A 20,521-nucleotide genomic window follows, 5' to 3' on the forward strand; every position below is an offset into this window, starting at 1 on the left:
AGTCTGTCAGTCAGTGTATTGGATGATGGGCGGAGGGTGTCAGTCAGTCAGTGAGTGTATTGGGTGATGGGCTGTGAGTGTCAGTCAGTCAGTGTGTGTATTGGGTGATGGTCTGTGAGTGTCAGTCATTCAGTCAGTGTATTGGATGATGGGCGGAGAGTGTCAGTCAGTCAGTGAGTGTATTGGGTGATGGGCTGTGAGTGTCAGTCAGTCAGTCAGTGTATTGGATGATGGGCGGAGAGTGTCAGTCAGTCAGTGAGTGTATTGGATGATGGGCGGAGAGTGTCAGTCAGTCAGTGAGTGTATTGGGTGATGGGCGAGGAGTGTCAGTCAGTCAGTGAGTGTATTGGACGATGGGCTGTGAGTGTCAGTCAGTCAGTGAGTGTATTGGGCGATGGGCTGTGAGTTTCAATCAGTCAGTGAGTGTATTGGGTGATGGGCTGTGAGTGTCAGTCAGTCAGTGTGTGTATTGGGTGATGGTCTGTGAGTGTCAGTCATTCAGTGAGTGTATTGGGCGATGGGCGGAGAGTGTCACTCAGTCAGTCAGTGGATTGGGTGATGGGCTGTGACTGTCAGTCAGTCAGTGTGTGTATTTGGCGATGGGCGGAGAGTGTCAGTCAGTCAGTGAGTCTATTGGGCGATGGGCTGTGAGTGTCAGTCAGTCAGTCAGTGTATTGGGTGATGGGCGGAGAGTGTCAGTCAGTCAGTGAATGTATTGGGCGATGGGCTGTGAGTGTCAGTCAGTCAGTCAGTGTATTGGGTTATGGGCTGTGAGTGTCAGTCAGTCAGTGAGTGTATTGCGTGATGGGCTGTGAGTGTCAGTCAGTCAGTGTGTGTATTGGGTGATGGGCTGTGAGTGTCAGTCAGTCAGTGAGTGTATTGGGTGATGGGCTGTGAGTGTCAGTCAGTCAGTGAGTGTATTGGGTGATGGGCGGAGAGTGTCAGTCAGTCAGTGAGAGTATTGGGCGATGGGCTGTGAGTGTCAGTCAGTCAGTGTGTGCATTGGGCGATGGGCGGAGAGTGTCAGTCAGTCAGTGAATGTATTGGGTGATGGGCTGTGAGTTTCAGTCAGTCAGTGAGTGTATTGGGTGATGGGCTGTGAGTGTCAGTCAGTCAGTGTGTGTATTGGGCGATGGGCGGAGAGTATCAGTCAGTCAGTGTGTGTATTGGGTGATGGGCGAGGAGTGTCAGTCAGTCAGTGAGTGTATTGGGCGATGGGCGAGGAGTGTCAGTCAGTCAGTGAGTGTATTGGGTGATGGGCTGTGAGTGTCAGTCAGTCAGTGTGTGTATTTGGCGATGGGCGGAGAGTATCAGTCAGTCAGTTAGTGTATTGGGAGATGGGCTGTGAGTGTCAGTGAGTCAGTCAGTGTATTGGGCAATGGGCGAGGAGTGTCAGTCAGTCAGTGAGTGTATTGGGTGATGGGCTGCGAGTGTCAGTCAGTCAGTGAGTGTATTGGATGATGGGCTGTGAGTGTCAGTCAGTCAGTGAGTGTATTGGGTGATGGGCGAGGAGTGTCAGTCAGTCAGTGAGTGTATTGGGCGAAGGGCTGTGAGTGTCAGTCAGTCAGTGAGTGTATTGAGTGATGGGCGGGCAGTGTCAGTCATTCAGTGAATGTATTGGGTGATGGGCTGTGAGTGTCAGTCAGTCAGTGAGTGTATTGGGCGATGGGCTGTGAGTTTCAGTCAGTCAGTGAGTGTATTTGGCAATGGGCTGTGAGTGTCAGTCAGTCAGTGAGTGTATGGGGCAATGGGCTGTGAGTGTCAGTCAGTCAGTGAGTGTATTGGGCGATGGGTGAGGAGTGTCAGTCAGTCAGTGAGTGTAGTGGGTGATGGGCTGTGAGTGTCAGTCAGTCAGTGAGTGTATTGGGTGATGGGCTGTGAGTGTCAGTCAGTTAGTGTGTGTATTGGGCGATGGGCGGAGAGTGTCAGTCAGTCAGTGAGTGTATTGGGAGATGGGCTGTGAGTGTCAGTCAGTCAGTCAGTGTATTGGACGATGGGCGAGGAGTGTCAGTCAGTCAGTGAGTGTATTGGGCGATGGGCTGTGAGTGTCAGTCAGTCAGTGAGTGTATTGGGCGATGGGCTGCGAGTGTCAGTCAGTTAGTGTATTGGATGATGGGCGGAGAGTGTCAGTCATTCAGTGAGTGTATTGGTTGATGGGCGAGGAGTGTCAGTCAGTCAGTGAGTGTATTGGGTGATGGGCTGCGAGTGTCAGTCAGTCAGTGAGTGTATTGGATGATGGGCGGAGAGTGTCAGTCAGTCAGTGAGTGTACTGGGTGATGGGCTGTGAGTGTCAGTCTGTCAGTCAGTGTATTGGATGATGGGCGGAGAGTGTCAGTCAGTCAGTGAGTGTATTGGGTGATGGGCTGTGAGTGTCAGTCAGTGTGTGTATTGGGTGATGGTCTGTGAGTGTCAGTCATTCAGTCAGTGTATTGGATGATGGGCGGAGAGTGTCAGTCAGTCAGTGAGTGTATTGGGTGATGGGCTGTGAGTGTCAGTCAGTCAGTCAGTGTATTGGATGATGAGCGGAGAGTGTCAGTCAGTCAGTGAGTGTATTGGATGATGGGCGGAGAGTGTCAGTCAGTCAGTGAGTGTATTGGGTGATGGGCGAGGAGTGTCAGTCAGTCAGTGAGTGTATTGGACGATGGGCTGTGTCAGTCAGTCAGTGAGTGTATTGGGCGATGGGCTGTGAGTTTCAGTCAGTCAGTGAGTGTATTGGGTGATGGGCTGTGAGTGTCAGTCAGTCAGTGTGTGTATTGGGTGATGGTCTGTGAGTGTCAGTCATTCAGTGAGTGTATTGGGCGATGGGCGGAGAGTGTCACTCAGTCAGTCAGTGGATTGGGTGATGGGCTGTGACTGTCAGTCAGTCAGTGTGTGTATTTGGCGATGGGCGGAGAGTGTCAGTCAGTCAGTGAGTCTATTGGGCGATGGGCTGTGAGTGTCAGTCAGTCAGTCAGTGTATTGGGTGATGGGCGGAGAGTGTCAGTCAGTCAGTGAATGTATTGGGCGATGGGCTGTGAGTGTCAGTCAGTCAGTGAGTGTATTGGGTGATGGGCTGTGAGTGTCAGTCAGTCAGTGAGTGTATTGGGTGATGGGCGGAGAGTGTCAGTCAGTCAGTGTGTGTATTGGGCGATGGGCTGTGAGTGTCAGTCAGTCAGTGTGTGCATTGGGCGATGGGCGGAGAGTGTCAGTCAGTCAGTGAATGTATTGGGTGATGGGCTGTGAGTTTCAGTCAGTCAGTGAGTGTATTGGGTGATGGGCTGTGAGTGTCAGTCAGTCAGTGTGTGTATTGGGCGATGGGCGGAGAGTATCAGTCAGTCAGTGTGTGTATTGGGTGATGGGCGAGGAGTGTCAGTCAGTCAGTGAGTGTATTGGGCGATGGGCGAGGAGTGTCAGTCAGTCAGTGAGTGTATTGGGTGATGGGCTGTGAGTGTCAGTCAGTCAGTGAGTGTATTGGGCGATGGGCAAGGAGTGTCAGTCAGTCAGTGAGTGTATTGGACGATGGGCTGCGAGTGTCAGTCAGTTAGTGTATTGGATGATGGGCGGAGAGTGTCAGTCATTCAGTGAGTGTATTGGTTGATGGGCGAGGAGTGTCAGTCAGTCAGTGAGTGTATTGGGTGATGGGCTGCGAGTGTCAGTCAGTCAGTGAGTGTATTGGATGATGGGCGGAGAGTGTCAGTCAGTCAGTGAGTGTACTGGGTGATGGGCTGTGAGTGTCAGTCTGTCAGTCAGTGTATTGGATGATGGGCGGAGAGTGTCAGTCAGTCAGTGAGTGTATTGGGTGATGGGCTGTGAGTGTCAGTCAGTGTGTGTATTGGGTGATGGTCTGTGAGTGTCAGTCATTCAGTCAGTGTATTGGATGATGGGCGGAGAGTGTCAGTCAGTCAGTGAGTGTATTGGGTGATGGGCTGTGAGTGTCAGTCAGTCAGTCAGTGTATAGGATGATGAGCGGAGAGTGTCAGTCAGTCAGTGAGTGTATTGGATGATGGGCGGAGAGTGTCAGTCAGTCAGTGAGTGTATTGGGTGATGGGCTGTTAGTGTCAGTCAGTCAGTGAGTGTATTGGACGAAGGGCTGTGAGTGTCAGTCAGTCAGTGAGTGTATTGGGCGATGGGCTGTGAGTTTCAGTCAGTCAGTGAGTGTATTGGGTGATGGGCTGTGAGTGTCAGTCAGTCAGTGTGTGTATTGGGTGATGGTCTGTGAGTGTCAGTCATTCAGTGAGTGTATTGGGCGATGGGCGGAGAGTTTCACTCAGTCAGTCAGTGGATTGGGTGATGGGCTGTGACTGTCAGTCAGTCAGTGTGTGTATTTGGCGATGGGCGGAGAGTGTCAGTCAGTCAGTGAGTCTATTGGGCGATGGGCTGTGAGTGTCAGTCAGTCAGTCAGTGTATTGGGTGATGGGCGGAGAGTGTCAGTCAGTCAGTGAATGTATTGGGCGATGGGCTGTGAGTGTCAGTCAGTCAGTCAGTGTATTGGGTGATGGGCTGTGAGTGTCAGTCAGTCAGTGAGTGTATTGCGTGATGGGCTGTGAGTGTCAGTCAGTCAGTGTGTGTATTGGGTGATGGGCTGTGAGTGTCAGTCAGTCAGTGAGTGTATTGGGTGATGGGCTGTGAGTGTCAGTCAGTCAGTGAGTGTATTGGGTGATGGGCGGAGAGTGTCAGTCAGTCAGTGAGAGTATTGGGCGATGGGCTGTGAGTGTCAGTCAGTCAGTGTGTGCATTGGGCGATGGGCGGAGAGTGTCAGTCAGTCAGTGAATGTATTGAATGATGGGCTGTGAGTTTCAGTCAGTCAGTGAGTGTATTGGGTGATGGGCTGTGAGTGTCAGTCAGTCAGTGTGTGTATTGGGCGATGGGCGGAGAGTATCAGTCAGTCAGTGTGTGTATTGGGTGATGGGCGAGGAGTGTCAGTCAGTCAGTGAGTGTATTGGGCGATGGGCGAGGAGTGTCAGTCAGTCAGTGAGTGTATTGGGTGATGGGCTGTGAGTGTCAGTCAGTCAGTGAGTGTATTGGGTGATGGGCAAGGAGTGTCAATCAGTCAGTGAGTGTATTGGACGACGGGCTGTGAGTGACAGTCAGTCCGTGAGTGTATTGAGCGATGGGCTGCGAGTGTCAGTCAGTCAGTTATTGTATTGCATGATGGGCGGAGAGTGTCAGTCAGTCAGTGAGTGTAGTGGGCGATGGGCTGTGAGTGTCAGTCAGTCAGTGTGTGTATTGGGCGATGGGCGGACAGTGTCAGTCAGTCAGTCAGTGTATTGGGTGATGGGCTGTGACGGTCAGTCAGTCAGTGTGTGTATTTGGCGATGGGCGGAGAGTATCAGTCAGTCAGTTTGTGGATTGGGAGATGGGCTGTGAGTGTCAGTCAGTCAGTGAGTGTATTGGGTGATGGGCGAGGAGTGTCAGTCAGTCAGTGAGTGTATTGGGCGATGGGCTGTGAGTTTCAGTCAGTCAGTGAGTGTATTTGGCAATGGGCTGTGAGTGTCAGTCAGTCAGTGAGTGTATGGGGCAATGGGCTGTGAGTGTCAGTCAGTCAGTGAGTGTATTGGGCGATGGGTGAGGAGTGTCAGTCAGTCAGTGAGTGTATTGGGTGATGGGCTGTGAGTGTCAGTCAGTTAGTGTGTGTATTGGGCGATGGGCGGAGAGTGTCAGTCAGTCAGTGAGTGTATTGGGAGATGGGCTGCGAGTGTCAGTCAGTCAGTCAGTGTATTGGGCGATGGGTGAGGAGTGTCAGTCAGTCAGTGAGTGTATTGGGTGATGGGCGGAGAGTGTCAGTCAGTCAGTGAGTGTATTGGGCGATGGGCTGTGAGTGTCAGTCAGTCAGTGTGTGTATTGGGTGATGGGCTGTGAATGTCAGTCAGTCAGTGAGTGTATTGGGTGATGGGCTGTGAGTGTCAGTCAGTCAGTGAGTGTATTGGGTGATGGGCGGAGAGTGTCAGTCAGTCAGTGAGTGTATTTGGCGATGGGCGGAGAGTGTCAGTCAGTGTATTGGGTGATGGGCTGTGACTGTCAGTCAGTCAGTGAGTGTATTGGGTGATGGGCGGTGAGTGTCAGTCAGTCATTGTGTGTATTGGGCGATGGGCGGAGAGTGTCAGTCAGTCAGTGAGTGTATTGGGTGATGGGCTGTGAGTGTCAGTCAGTCAGTGAGTGTATTGGGTGATGGGCTGTGAGTGTCAGTCAGTCAGTGTGTGTATTGGGTGATGGGCTGTGAGTGTCAGTCAGTCAGTGAGTGTATTGGGTGATGGTCTGTGAGTGTCAGTCAGTCAGTGAGTGTATTGGGCGATGGGTGAGGAGTGTCAGTCAGTCAGTGTGTGTATTGGGTGATGGGCTGTGAGTGTCAGTCAGTCAGTGAGTGTATTGGGTGATGGTCTGTGAGTGTCAGTCAGTCAGTGAGTGTATTGGGCGATGGGCGAGGAGTGTCTGTCAGTCAGTGATTGTATTGGGCGATGGGCTGTGAGTGTCAGTCAGTCAGTCAGTGTATTGGGTGATGGGCTGTGAGTGTCAGTCAGTCAGTGAGTGTATTGCGTGATGGGCTGTGAGTGTCAGTCAGTCAGTGGTGTATTGGGTGATGGGCTGTGAGTGTCAGTCAGTCAGTGAATGTATTGGGCGATGGGTGAGGAGTGTCAGTCAGTCAGTGAGTGTATTGCGTTATGGGCTGTGAGTGTCAATCATCAGTGTGTATATTGGTTGATGGGCTGTGAGTGTCAGTCAGTCAGTGAGTGTATTGGGTGATGGGCTGTTAGTGTCAGTCAGTCAGTGAGTGTATTGGGCGATGGGCGAGGAGTGTCAGTCAGTCAGTGAGTGTATTGGGTGATGGGCTGTGAGTGTCAGTCAGTCTGTGAGTGTATTGAGCGATGGGCTGCGAGTGTCAGTCAGTCAGTTATTGTATTGGATGATGGGCGGAGAGTGTCAGTCAGTCAGTGAGTGTAGTGGGCGATGGGCTGTGAGTGTCAGTCAGTCAGTGTGTGCATTGGGCGATGGGCGGAGAGTGTCAGTCAGTCAGTCAGTGTGTTGGGTGATGGGCTGTGACGGTCAGTCAGTCAGTGCGTGTATTTGGCGATGGGCGGAGAGTATCAGTCAGTCAGTTAATGTATTGGGAGATGGGCTGAGAGTGTCAGTCAGTCAGTGAGTGTATTGGATGATGGGCGGAGAGTGTCAGTCAGTCAGTGAGTGTATTGGGTGATGGGCGGGCAGTGTCAGTCAGTCAGTGAATGTATTGGGTGATGGGCTGTGAGTGTCAGTCAGTCAGTGAGTGTATTGGGTGATGGGCTGTGAGTGTCAGTCAGTCAGTGTGTGTATTGGGTGATGGGCTGTGAGTGTCAGTCAGTCAGTGAGTGTATTGGGCGATGGACAGTGTCAGTCAGTCAGTGAGTGTATTGGGCGATCGGCGAAGTGTGTCAGTCAGTCAGTCAGTGTATTGGGTGATGGGCTGTGAGTGTCAGTCAGTTAGTGTGTGTATTGGGCGATGGGCGGAGAGTGTCAGTCAGTCAGTGAGTGTATTGGGAGATGGGCTGTGAGTGTCAGTCATTCAGTGAGTGTATTGGGCGATGTGCGAGGAGTGTCAGTCAGTCAGTGAGTGTATTGGGTGATGGGCTGTGACTGTCAGTCAGTCAGTGTGTGTATTTGACGATGGGCGGAGAGTATCAGTCAGTCAGTTAGTGTATTGGGAGATGGGCTGTGAGTGTCAGTCAGTCAGTGAGTGTATTGGGCAATGGGCGAGGAGTGTCAGTCAGTCAGTGAGTGTATTGGGTGAAGGGCTGCGAGTGTCAATCAGTCAGTGAGTGTATTGGGCGATGGGTGAGGAGTGTCAGTCAGTCAGTGAGTGTATTGGGTGATGGGTGGAGAGTGTCAGTCAGTCAGTGAGTGTATTGGGCGATGGGCTGTGAGTGTCAGTCAGTCAGTCAGTGTATTGGGTGATGGGCTGTGAGTGTCAGTCAGTCAGTGAGTGTATTGCGTGATGGGCTGTTAGTGACAGTCAGTCAGTGTGTGTATTGGGTGATGGGCTGTGAATGTCAGTCAGTCAGTGAGTGTATTGGGTGATGGGCTGTGAGTGTCAGTCAGTCAGTGAGTGTATTGGGTGATGGGCGGAGAGTGTCAGTCAGTCAGTGAGTGTATTGCGTTATGGGCTGTGAGTGTCAATCATCAGTGTGTATATTGGTTGATGGGCTGTGAGTGTCAGTCAGTCAGTGAGTGTATTGAGCGATGGGCGAGGAGTGTCAGTCAGTCAGTGAGTGTATTGTGTGATGGGCTGTGAGTGTCAGTCAATCAGTGAGTGTATTGGGCGATGGGTGAGGAGTGTCAGTCAGTCAGTGAGTGTATTGGGCGATGGGCTGTGAGTGTCAGTCAGTCAGTCAGTGTATTGGGTGATGGGCTGTGAGTGTCAGTCAGTCAGTGAGTGTATTGCGTGATGGGCTGTGAGTGTCAGTCAGTCAGTGGTGTATTGGGTGATGGGCTGTGAGTGTCAGTCAGTGAGTGAGTGTATTGGGCGATGGGTGAGGAGTGTCAGTCAGTCAGTGAGTGTATTGGGTGATGGGCTGTGAGTGTCAGTCAGTCCGTGAGTGTATTGAGCGATGGGCTGCGAGTGTCAGTCAGTCAGTTATTGTATTGGATGATGGGCGGAGAGTGTCAGTCAGTCAGTGAGTGTAGTGGGCGATGGGCTATGAGTGTCAGTCAGTCAGTGTGTGCATTGGGCGATGGGCGGAGAGTGTCAGTCAGTCAGTGAGTGTATTGGGTGATGGGCTGTGACGGTCAGTCAGTCAGTGTGTGTATTTGGCGATGGGCGGAGAGTATCAGTCAGTCAGTTAATGTATTGGGAGATGGGCTGTGAGTGTCAGTCAGTCAGTGTGTGTATTGGGCGATGGGCGAGGAGTGTCAGTCAGTCAGTGAGTGTATTGGGTGATGGGCTTCGAGTGTCAGTCAGTCAGTGAGTGTATTGGATGATGGGCGGAGAGTGTCAGTCAGTCAGTGAGTGTATTGGGTGATGGGCGAGGAGTGTCAGTCAGTCAGTGAGTGTATTGGGCGATGGGCTGTGAGTGTCAGTCAGTCAGTGAGTGTATTGCGCGATGGGCTGTGAGTTTCAGTCAGTCAGTGAGTGTATTGCGCAATGGGCTGTGAGTGTCAGTCAGTCAGTGAGTGTATTGGGCGATGGGTGAGGAGTGTCAGTCAGTCAGTGAGTGTATTGGGTGATGGGCTGTGAGTGTCAGTCAGTCAGTGAGTGTATTGGGTGATGGGCTGTGAGTGTCAGTCAGTCAGTGAATGTATTGGGTGATGGGCGGTGAGTGTCAAGTCAGTCAGTGAGTGTATTGGGTGATGGGCTGTGAGTGTCAGTCAGTCAGTGAGTGTATTGGGTGATGGGCGGAGAGTGTCAGTCAGTCAGTGTGTGTATTGGGTGATGGGCGGAGAGTGTCAGTCAGTCAGTGAGTGTATTGGGCGATGGGCGGTGAGTGTCAGTCAGTCAGTGAGTGTATTGGGTGATGGGCGAGGAGTGTCAGTCATTCAGTGTGTGTATTGGGTGATGGGCTGTGAGTGTCAGTCAGTCAGTGAGTGTATTGGGCGATGGGCGGTGAGTGTCAGTCAGTCAGTGTGTGTATTGGGTGATGGGCTGTGAGTGTCAGTCAGTCAGTGTGTGTATTGGGTGATGGGCTGTGAGTGTCAGTCAGTCAGTGAGTGTATTGGGTGATGGGCTGTGAGTGTCAGTCAGTCAGTGAGTGTATTGGGTGATGGGCGGAGAGTGTCAGTCAGTCAGTGAGTGTATTGCGTTATGGGCTGTGAGTGTCAATCATCAGTGTGTATATTGGTTGATGGGCTGTGAGTGTCAGTCAGTCAGTGAGTGTATTGAGCGATGGGCGAGGAGTGTCAGTCAGTCAGTGAGTGTATTGTGTGATGGGCTGTGAGTGTCAGTCAGTCAGTGAGTGTATTGGGCGATGGGTGAGGAGTGTCAGTCAGTCAGTGAGTGTATTGGGCGATGGGCTGTGAGTGTCAGTCAGTCAGTCAGTGTATTGGGTGATGGGCTGTGAGTGTCAGTCAGTCAGTGAGTGCATTGGGAGATGGGCTGTGAGTGTCAGTCATTCAGTGAGTGTATTGGGCGATGGGCGAGGAGTGTCAGTCAGTCAGTGAGTGTATTGGGTGATGGGCTGTGAGTGTCAGTCAGTCAGTGAGTGTATTGCGTGATGGGCTGTGAGTGTCAGTCAGTCAGTGGTGTATTGGGTGATGGGCTGTGAGTGTCAGTCAGTCAGTGAATGTATTGGGCGATGGGTGAGGAGTGTCAGTCAGTCAGTGAGTGTATTGCGTTATGGGCTGTGAGTGTCAATCATCAGTGTGTATATTGGTTGATGGGCTGTGAGTGTCAGTCAGTCAGTGAGTGTATTGGGTGATGGGCTGTTAGTGTCAGTCAGTCAGTGAGTGTATTGGGCGATGGGCGAGGAGTGTCAGTCAGTCAGTGAGTGTATTGGGTGATGGGCTGTGAGTGTCAGTCAGTCTGTGAGTGTATTGAGCGATGGGCTGCGAGTGTCAGTCAGTCAGTTATTGTATTGGATGATGGGCGGAGAGTGTCAGTCAGTCAGTGAGTGTAGTGGGCGATGGGCTGTGAGTGTCAGTCAGTCAGTGTGTGCATTGGGCGATGGGCGGAGAGTGTCAGTCAGTCAGTCAGTGTATTGGGTGATGGGCTGTGACGGTCAGTCAGTCAGTGCGTGTATTTGGCGATGGGCGGAGAGTATCAGTCAGTCAGTTAATGTATTGGGAGATGGGCTGAGAGTGTCAGTCAGTCAGTGAGTGTATTGGATGATGGGCGGAGAGTGTCAGTCAGTCAATGAGTGTATTGGGTGATGGGCGGGCAGTGTCAGTCAGTCAGTGAATGTATTCGGTGATGGGCTGTGAGTGTCAGTCAGTCAGTGAGTGTATTGGGTGATGGGCTGTGAGTGTCAGTCAGTCAGTGTGTGTATTGGGTGATGGGCTGTGAGTGTCAGTCAGTCAGTGAGTGTATTGGGCGATGGACAGTGTCAGTCAGTCAGTGAGTGTATTGGGCGATCGGCGAAGTGTGTCAGTCAGTCAGTCAGTGTATTGGGTGATGGGCTGTGAGTGTCAGTCAGTTAGTGTGTGTATTGGGCGATGGGCGGAGAGTGTCAGTCAGTCAGTGAGTGTATTGGGAGATGGGCTGTGAGTGTCAGTCATTCAGTGAGTGTATTGGGCAGTGGGCGAGGAGTGTCAGTCAGTCAGTGAGTGTATTGGGTGATGGGCTGTGACTGTCAGTCAGTCAGTGTGTGTATTTGACGATGGGCGGAGAGTATCAGTCAGTCAGTTAGTGTATTGGGAGATGGGCTGTGAGTGTCAGTCAGTCAGTGAGTGTATTGGGCAATGGGCGAGGAGTGTCAGTCAGTCAGTGAGTGTATTGGGTGAAGGGCTGCGAGTGTCAATCAGTCAGTGAGTGTATTGGGCGATGGGTGAGGAGTGTCAGTCAGTCAGTGAGTGTATTGGGTGATGGGCGGAGAGTGTCAGTCAGTCAGTGAGTGTATTGGGCGATGGGCTGTGAGTGTCAGTCAGTCAGTCAGTGTATTGGGTGATGGGCTGTGAGTGTCAGTCAGTCAGTGAGTGTATTGCGTGATGGGCTGTTAGTGACAGTCAGTCAGTGTGTGTATTGGGTGATGGGCTGTGAATGTCAGTCAGTCAGTGAGTGTATTGGGTGATGGGCTGTGAGTGTCAGTCAGTCAGTGAGTGTATTGGGTGATGGGCGGAGAGTGTCAGTCAGTCAGTGAGTGTATTGCGTTATGGGCTGTGAGTGTCAATCATCAGTGTGTATATTGGTTGATGGGCTGTGAGTGTCAGTCAGTCAGTGAGTGTATTGAGCGATGGGCGAGGAGTGTCAGTCAGTCAGTGAGTGTATTGTGTGATGGGCTGTGAGTGTCAGTCAGTCAGTGAGTGTATTGGGCGATGGGTGAGGAGTGTCAGTCAGTCAGTGAGTGTATTGGGCGATGGGCTGTGAGTGTCAGTCAGTCAGTCAGTGTATTGGGTGATGGGCTGTGAGTGTCAGTCAGTCAGTGGTGTATTGGGTGATGGGCTGTGAGTGTCAGTCAGTCAGTGAATGTATTGGGCGATGGGTGAGGAGTGTCAGTCAGTCAGTGAGTGTATTGGGTGATGGGCTGTGAGTGTCAGTCAGTCCGTGAGTGTATTGGGCGATGGGCGAGGAGTGTCAGTCAGTCAGTGAGTGTATTGGGTGATGGGCTGTGAGTGTCAGTCAGTCCGTGAGTGTATTGAGCGATGGGCTGCGAGTGTCAGTCAGTCAGTTATTGTATTGGATGATGGGCGGAGAGTGTCAGTCAGTCAGTGAGTGTAGTGGGCGATGGGCTATGAGTGTCAGTCAGTCAGTGTGTGCATTGGGCGATGGGCGGAGAGTGTCAGTCAGTCAGTGAGTGTATTGGGTGATGGGCTGTGACGGTCAGTCAGTCAGTGTGTGTATTTGGCGATGGGCGGAGAGTATCAGTCAGTCAGTTAATGTATTGGGAGATGGGCTGTGAGTGTCAGTCAGTCAGTGTGTGTATTGGGCGATGGGCGAGGAGTGTCAGTCAGTCAGTGAGTGTATTGGGTGATGGGCTTCGAGTGTCAGTCAGTCAGTGAGTGTATTGGATGATGGGCGGAGAGTGTCAGTCAGTCAGTGAGTGTATTGGGTGATGGGCGAGGAGTGTCAGTCAGTCAGTGAGTGTATTGGGCGATGGGCTGTGAGTGTCAGTCAGTCAGTGAGTGTATTGCGCGATGGGCTGTGAGTTTCAGTCAGTCAGTGAGTGTATTGCGCAATGGGCTGTGAGTGTCAGTCAGTCAGTGAGTGTATTGGGCGATGGGTGAGGAGTGTCAGTCAGTCAGTGAGTGTATTGGGTGATGGGCTGTGAGTGTCAGTCAGTCAGTGAGTGTATTGGGTGATGGGCTGTGAGTGTCAGTCAGTCAGTGAATGTATTGGGTGATGGGCGGTGAGTGTCAAGTCAGTCAGTGAGTGTATTGGGTGATGGGCTGTGAGTGTCAGTCAGTCAGTGAGTGTATTGGGTGATGGGCGGAGAGTGTCAGTCAGTCAGTGTGTGTATTGGGTGATGGGCGGAGAGTGTCAGTCAGTCAGTGAGTGTATTGGGCGATGGGCGGTGAGTGTCAGTCAGTCAGTGAGTGTATTGGGTGATGGGCGAGGAGTGTCAGTCATTCAGTGTGTGTATTGGGTGATGGGCTGTGAGTGTCAGTCAGTCAGTGAGTGTATTGGGCGATGGGCGGTGAGTGTCAGTCAGTCAGTGTGTGTATTGGGTGATGGGCTGTGAGTGTCAGTCAGTCAGTGTGTGTATTGGGTGATGGGCTGTGAGTGTCAGTCAGTCAGTGAGTGTATTGGGTGATGGGCTGTGAGTGTCAGTCAGTCAGTGAGTGTATTGGGTGATGGGCGGAGAGTGTCAGTCAGTCAGTGAGTGTATTGCGTTATGGGCTGTGAGTGTCAATCATCAGTGTGTATATTGGTTGATGGGCTGTGAGTGTCAGTCAGTCAGTGAGTGTATTGAGCGATGGGCGAGGAGTGTCAGTCAGTCAGTGAGTGTATTGTGTGATGGGCTGTGAGTGTCAGTCAGTCAGTGAGTGTATTGGGCGATGGGTGAGGAGTGTCAGTCAGTCAGTGAGTGTATTGGGCGATGGGCTGTGAGTGTCAGTCAGTCAGTCAGTGTATTGGGTGATGGGCTGTGAGTGTCAGTCAGTCAGTGAGTGTATTGCGTGATGGGCTGTGAGTGTCAGTCAGTCAGTGGTGTATTGGGTGATGGGTTGTGAGTGTCAGTCAGTCAGTGAGTGTATTGGTACGATGGGTGAGGAGTGTCAGTCAGTCAGTGAGTGTATTGGGTGATGGGCTGTGAGTGTCAATCATCAGTGTGTATATTGGTTGATGGGCTGTGAGTGTCAGTCAGTCAGTGAATGTATTGGGTGATGGGCTGTTAGTGTCAGTCAGTCAGTGAGTGTATTGGGCGATGGGCGAGGAGTGTCAGTCAGTCAGTGAGTGTATTGGGTGATGGGCTGTGAGTGTCAGTCAGTCCGTGAGTGTATTGAGCGATGGGCTGCGAGTGTCAGTCAGTCAGTTATTGTATTGGATGATGGGCGGAGAGTGTCAGTCAGTCAGTGAGTGTAGTGGGCGATGGGCTATGAGTGTCAGTCAGTCAGTGTGTGCATTGGGCGATGGGCGGAGAGTGTCAGTCAGTCAGTGAGTGTATTGGGTGATGGGCTGTGACGGTCAGTCAGTCAGTGTGTGTATTTGGCGATGGGCGGAGAGTATCAGTCAGTCAGTTAATGTATTGGGAGATGGGCTGTGAGTGTCAGTCAGTCAGTGTGTGTATTGGGCGATGGGCGAGGAGTGTCAGTCAGTCAGTGAGTGTATTGGGTGATGGGCTTCGAGTGTCAGTCAGTCAGTGAGTGTATTGGATGATGGGCGGAGAGTGTCAGTCAGTCAGTGAGTGTATTGGGTGATGGGCGAGGAGTGTCAGTCAGTCAGTGAGTGTATTGGGCGATGGGCTGTGAGTGTCAGTCAGTCAGTGAGTGTATTGCGCGATGGGCTGTGAGTTTCAGTCAGTCAGTGAGTGTATTGCGCAATGGGCTGTGAGTGTCAGTCAGTCAGTGAGTGTATTGGGCGATGGGTGAGGAGTGTCAGTCAGTCAGTGAGTGTATTGGGTGATGGGCTGTGAGTGTCAGTCAGTCAGTGAGTGTATTGGGTGATGGGCTGTGAGTGTCAGTCAGTCAGTGAATGTATTGGGTGATGGGCGGTGAGTGTCAAGTCAGTCAGTGAGTGTATTGGGTGATGGGCTGTGAGTGTCAGTCAGTCAGTGAGTGTATTGGGTGATGGGCGGAGAGTGTCAGTCAGTCAGTGTGTGTATTGGGTGATGGGCGGAGAGTGTCAGTCAGTCAGTGAGTGTATTGGGCGATGGGCGGTGAGTGTCAGTCAGTCAGTGAGTGTATTGGGTGATGGGCGAGGAGTGTCAGTCATTCAGTGTGTGTATTGGGTGATGGGCTGTGAGTGTCAGTCAGTCAGTGAGTGTATTGGGCGATGGGCGGTGAGTGTCAGTCAGTCAGTGTGTGTATTGGGTGATGGGCTGTGAGTGTCAGTCAGTCAGTGTGTGTATTGGGTGATGGGCTGTGAGTGTCAGTCAGTCAGTGAGTGTATTGGGCGATGGACAGTGTCAGTCAGTCAGAGAGTGTATTGGGCGATCGGCGAAGTGTGTCAGTCAGTCAGTCAGTGTATTGGGTGATGGGCTGTGAGTTTCAGTCAGTTAGTGTGTGTATTGGGCGATGGGCGGAGAGTGTCAGTCAGTCAGTGAGTGTATTGGGAGATGGGCTGTGAGTGTCAGTCATTCAGTGAGTGTATTGGGCGATGGGCGAGGAGTGTCAGTCAGTCAGTGAGTGTATTGGGTGATGGGCTGTGACTGTCAGTCAGTCAGTGTGTGTATTTGGCGATGGGCGGAGAGTATCAGTCAGTCAGTTAGTGTATTGGGAGATGGGCTGTGAGTGTCAGTCAGTCAGTGAGTGTATTGGGCAATGGGCGATGAGTGTCAGTCAGTCAGTGAGTGTATTGGGTGAAGGGCTGCGAGTGTCAATCAGTCAGTGAGTGTATTGGGCGATGGGTGAGGAGTGTCAGTCAGTCAGTGAGTGTATTGGGTGATGGGCGGAGAGTGTCAGTCAGTCAGTGAGTGTATTGGGCGATGGGCTGTGAGTGTCAGTCAGTCAGTCAGTGTATTGGGTGATGGGCTGTGAGTGTCAGTCAGTCAGTGAGTGTATTGCGTGAAGGGCTGTGAGTGTCAGTCAGTCAGTGTGTGTATTGGGTGATGGGCTGTGAATGTCAGTCAGTCATTGAGTGTAGTGGGTGATGGGCTGTGAGTGTCAGTCAGTCAGTGAGTGTATTGGGTGATGGGCGGAGAGTGTCAGTCAGTCAGTGAGTGTATTGCGTTATGGGCTGTGAGTGTCAATCATCAGTGTGTATATTGGTTGATGGGCTGTGAGTGTCAGTCAGTCAGTGAGTGTATTGAGCGATGGGCGAGGAGTATCAGTCAGTCAGTGAGTGTATTGTGTGATGGGCTGTGAGTGTCAGTCAGTCAGTGAGTGTATTGGGCGATGGGTGAGGAGTGTCAGTCAGTCAGTGAGTGTATTGGGCGATGGGCTGTGAGTGTCAGTCAGTCAGTCAGTGTATTGGGTGATGGGCTGTGAGTGTCAGTCAGTCAGTGAGTGTATTGCGTGATGGGCTGTGAGTGTCAGTCAGTCAGTGGTGTATTGGGTGATGGGCTGTGAGTGTCAGTCAGTCAGTGAGTGTATTGGGCGATGGGTGAGGAGTGTCAGTCAGTCAGTGAGTGTATTGCGTTATGGGCTGTGAGTGTCAATCATCAGTGTGTATATTGGTTGATGGGCTGTGAGTGTCAGTCAGTCAGTCAGTGAGTGTATTGGGTGATGGGCTGTTAGTGTCAGTCAGTCATTGAGTGTATTGGGCGATGGGCGAGGAGTGTCAGTCAGTCAGTGAGTGTATTGGGTGATGGGCTGTGAGTGTCAGTCAGTCCGTGAGTGTATTGAGCGATGGGCTGCGAGTGTCAGTCAGTCAGTTATTGTATTGGATGATGGGCGGAGAGTGTCAGTCAGTCAGTGAGTGTAGTGGGCGATGGGCTATGAGTGTCAGTCAGTCAGTGTGTGCATTGGGCGATGGGCGGAGAGTGTCAGTCAGTCAGTGAGTGTATTGGGTGATGGGCTGTGACGGTCAGTCAGTCAGTGTGTGTATTTGGCGATGGGCAGAGAGTATCAGTCAGTCAGTTAATGTATTGGGAGATGGGCTGTGAGTGTCAGTCAGTCAGTGTGTGTATTGGGCGATGGGCGAGGAGTGTCAGTCAGTCAGTGAGTGTATTGGGTGATGGGCTTCGAGTGTCAGTCAGTCAGTGAGTGTATTGGATGATGGGCGGAGAGTGTCAGTCAGTCAGTGAGTGTATTGGGTGATGGGCGAGGAGTGTCAGTCAGTCAGTGAGTGTATTGGGCGATGGGCTGTGAGTGTCAGTCAGTCAGTGAGTGTATTGCGCGATGGGCTGTGAGTTTCAGTCTGTCAGTGAGTGTATTGCGCAATGGGCTGTGAGTGTCAGTCAGTCAGTGAGTGTATTGGGCGATGGGTGAGGAGTGTCAGTCAGTCAGTGAGTGTATTGGGTGATGGGCTGTGAGTGTCAGTCAGTCAGTGAGTGTATTGGGTGATGGGCTGTGTGTGTCAGTCAGTCAGTGAATGTATTGGGTGATGGGCGGTGAGTGTCAAGTCAGTCAGTGAGTGTATTGGGTGATGGGCTGTGAGTGTCAGTCAGTCAGTGAGTGTATTGGGTGATGGGCGGAGAGTGTCAGTCAGTCAGTGTGTGTATTGGGTGATGGGCGGAGAGTGTCAGTCAGTCAGTGAGTGTATTGGGCGATGGGCGGTGAGTGTCAGTCAGTCAGTGAGTGTATTGGGTGATGGGCGAGGAGTGTCAGTCAGTCAGTGTGTGTATTGGGTGATGGGCTGTGAGTGTCAGTCAGTCAGTGAGTGTATTGGGCGATGGGCGGTGAGTGTCAGTCAGTCAGTGTGTGTATTGGGTGATGGGCTGTGAGTGTCAGTCAGTCAGTGAGTGTATTGGGCGATGGGCGGTGAGTGTCAGTCAGTCAGTGTGTGTGCTGTGGGTGCTGCTCACAGGCTGCCAGCACGCGCTCACGCACACAGGGGCCCGGACACTGTTCACCCGTACCGGTACGCGAAGCCTCCCGCTGTTCGGAAAATACTCTCTTCCGCCAACCGTCAGCTCCCGAGGTTCAACTGTAGTAACTTTCAAAGGGGAAAAATTTACAGTGCTGTGGAGAAAGAGCTTGGGAGAAGGGGTCTAATTATTTCGAGCCGGCACAGGCTCGACTGTTCGAACAGCATCTTTCTGTGCTGTATCATGCTATGGTTCGATGATAATGGGAGTGCTGCTTGATCACTCAGTGACGGAACGCTAGATGCACTGGGAAGGGTTTGATAGGGTAGATGTGGAGCAGATGTTTCCACTTGTGGGCGAGATCAGAACTAAGGCTCATATTGATAAGATAGTCACTAATAAATCCAATCGGAAATTCAGCAGAAACCTCGATGCTGCCAAAGTGCCCCTCCGACAGCTCCCTCAGCACTGCACTGAGGTGTCAGGTTAAACTATTGTGCTCACCTCCCCTTGAACCCATAATCTTCCGAGTATCGTCGCCGAGAGCGTGCAGAAACCAAGCGCAGGCAGCGGAAGGAGCGTGCGGCAAACCAGTCCCACCCTCCCCTTCCCTCAACCACTGTCTGTCCCACCTGTGACAGGGACTGTGGCTCTCATATCGGACTGTCGAGCCACCCGCGCACTCATGCTGAGAGTGGAAGCAAGTCTTCCTCGATTCCGAGGGACTGCCGATGACACCAACTGAGGCACAGCTGACAAGGAGTTAAACGTCTACAGCAGAGGAGGAAGGGAAGAGGAGTTGGGGGAAGGAGGCAGGAAAACGCCCATTTAATTAAACACTGCTCCTGTAATGTTTACGTACTTTTGCTCGGTTGAGGTAAACACAGTTATCCTGCACATCTGGGCACAGAAGCCCTCCCTCCCGACCGGTTAATCATCTGGACAGGGGGAAGGAGGGAGGAGAGGTTAAAGTTAAATGCACCTATAAAAGCGGCAACTTCACTGGCAATTGAAGGTTCTGGGCTGTCTGCTGGGAACTAATTGCCAGTCCAGGGCTTATTTATAGGTGAAACAAACCAGGATTATGGCAGTAATGCGTGAATAATTAAGATTAACCCGTGACAAGATGCCTTTAAAGTTGGCGAGCGACCTCAAGGGACTCGATTGGGTTGACCTGCAACACATTCACGCACACAGCTATCTGCGGAACGCAGTGTGATGCTGTTCAGCTCTGCCATTGGGAATCGCTCTCACACACATTTCATTATCCTGGGAGCGGAAGACTTTCCACCGGACTTTATCGATTTACAGCATGGACCAATAAAGCTGGGCACTGCAGTTTACGTCTTGAGTTACGTTGACTTTTTTTTTAACATGAGGAACAGGACCAGGATTGGGCCATACGGCAACTCGAGCCTGCTCCACCATTCAATAAGACCATGGCTGATCCGATCATGGACTCAGCTCCACTTCCCCGCCCGTTCCCCATAACCCTTTACTCCCTATCGCTCAAAAATCTGTCTATCTCCACCTTAAATATATTCAATGACCCAGCCTCCACAGCTCTCTGGGGCAGAGAATTCCACAGATTTACTACCCTCTGAGAGAAAAAATTCCTCCTCATCTCCGTCTTAAATAGGCGACCCCTTATTCTGAAACTATGGTCTCTAGTTCTAGATTCTCTCACGAGTGGAAACATTCTCTCTGCATCTACCCTGTCAAGCGCTTAATAAGATCACCTCTCATTCTTCTAAACTCTAGAGAATATAGGCCTAGTCTACTCAATCTCTCCTCATAGGAAAATCCCCCCATTCCAGGAATCAGTCTGGTGAACCTTTGTTGCACTCCCTCTATGGCAAGTAAATCCTTCCTTAAGTAAGGAGACCGACACTGTACACAATACTCCAGGTGTGGTCTCACCAAGGCCCTATATAATTGCAGTAAGACGTCTTTACTCTTCTATTCTCATCCTTTTGTAATAAAGGCCAACATACAATTTGCTTTCCTAATTGATGTACTTGCTGTGATTCATGTCTGCAGAAAGAATGTATGAGAGCATGGGTCCTACACTAAACATCAGTAAGACAAAGGTTCTCTCCCAACCTGCCCCCACCACACAGCACTGCCCCCAGTTAGCAAAATCCACAATGAGGCCTTGGACAACGTGGACCATATTCCATACCTCGGGAGCCTACTGTTAACATCAACGATGAGGTTCAACACCACCTTCAGTGCGCCAGTGCAGCCTTCGGTCGCCTGAGGAGGAGAGTGTTTGAAGACCAGGACCTCAAACCCGACACCAAGCTCATGGTCTACAGAGCAGTGGTGATACCCGCCCTCCTATATGGCTCAGAGACACGGACTATGTACAGCAGGCACCTCAAAACACTGGAGAAGTACCACCAACGCTGCCTCTACAAGGTCCTGCAAATCCATTGGCAGGATAGGTGCACTAACGTCAGTGTCCTTGCTCAGGCCAACATCACCAGCATCGAAGCATTGACCACACTCAATCAGCTCCGCCTGCCCGACACGAGATTCCCAAAACAAGCGCTCTACTCGGAGCTCCGACACGGCAAATGAGCCCCAGGTGGGCAGAATAAATGTTTCAAGGACATCCTCAAAGCCTCCTTGAAAAAGTGCACCATCCCCACCGACACCTGGGAGTCCCTGGCCCCAGACCGCCCTAAGTGGAGGAGAAGCATCCGGGAGGGCGCTGAGCACCTTGAGTCTCTTCGCCGGGAGCACACGGAAGCCAAGCGCAAACAGCGGAAGGAGCTCACGACAACCCAAGCCCCCCCCCACCCACCTGTCCCTCCGACTACCATCTGCCCCACCTGTGACAGAGACTGTAGGTC

The sequence above is a fragment of the Pristiophorus japonicus genome, chromosome 8, assembly GCF_044704955.1.
Source record: "Pristiophorus japonicus isolate sPriJap1 chromosome 8, sPriJap1.hap1, whole genome shotgun sequence".
NCBI lineage: Eukaryota > Metazoa > Chordata > Chondrichthyes > Pristiophoridae > Pristiophorus > Pristiophorus japonicus.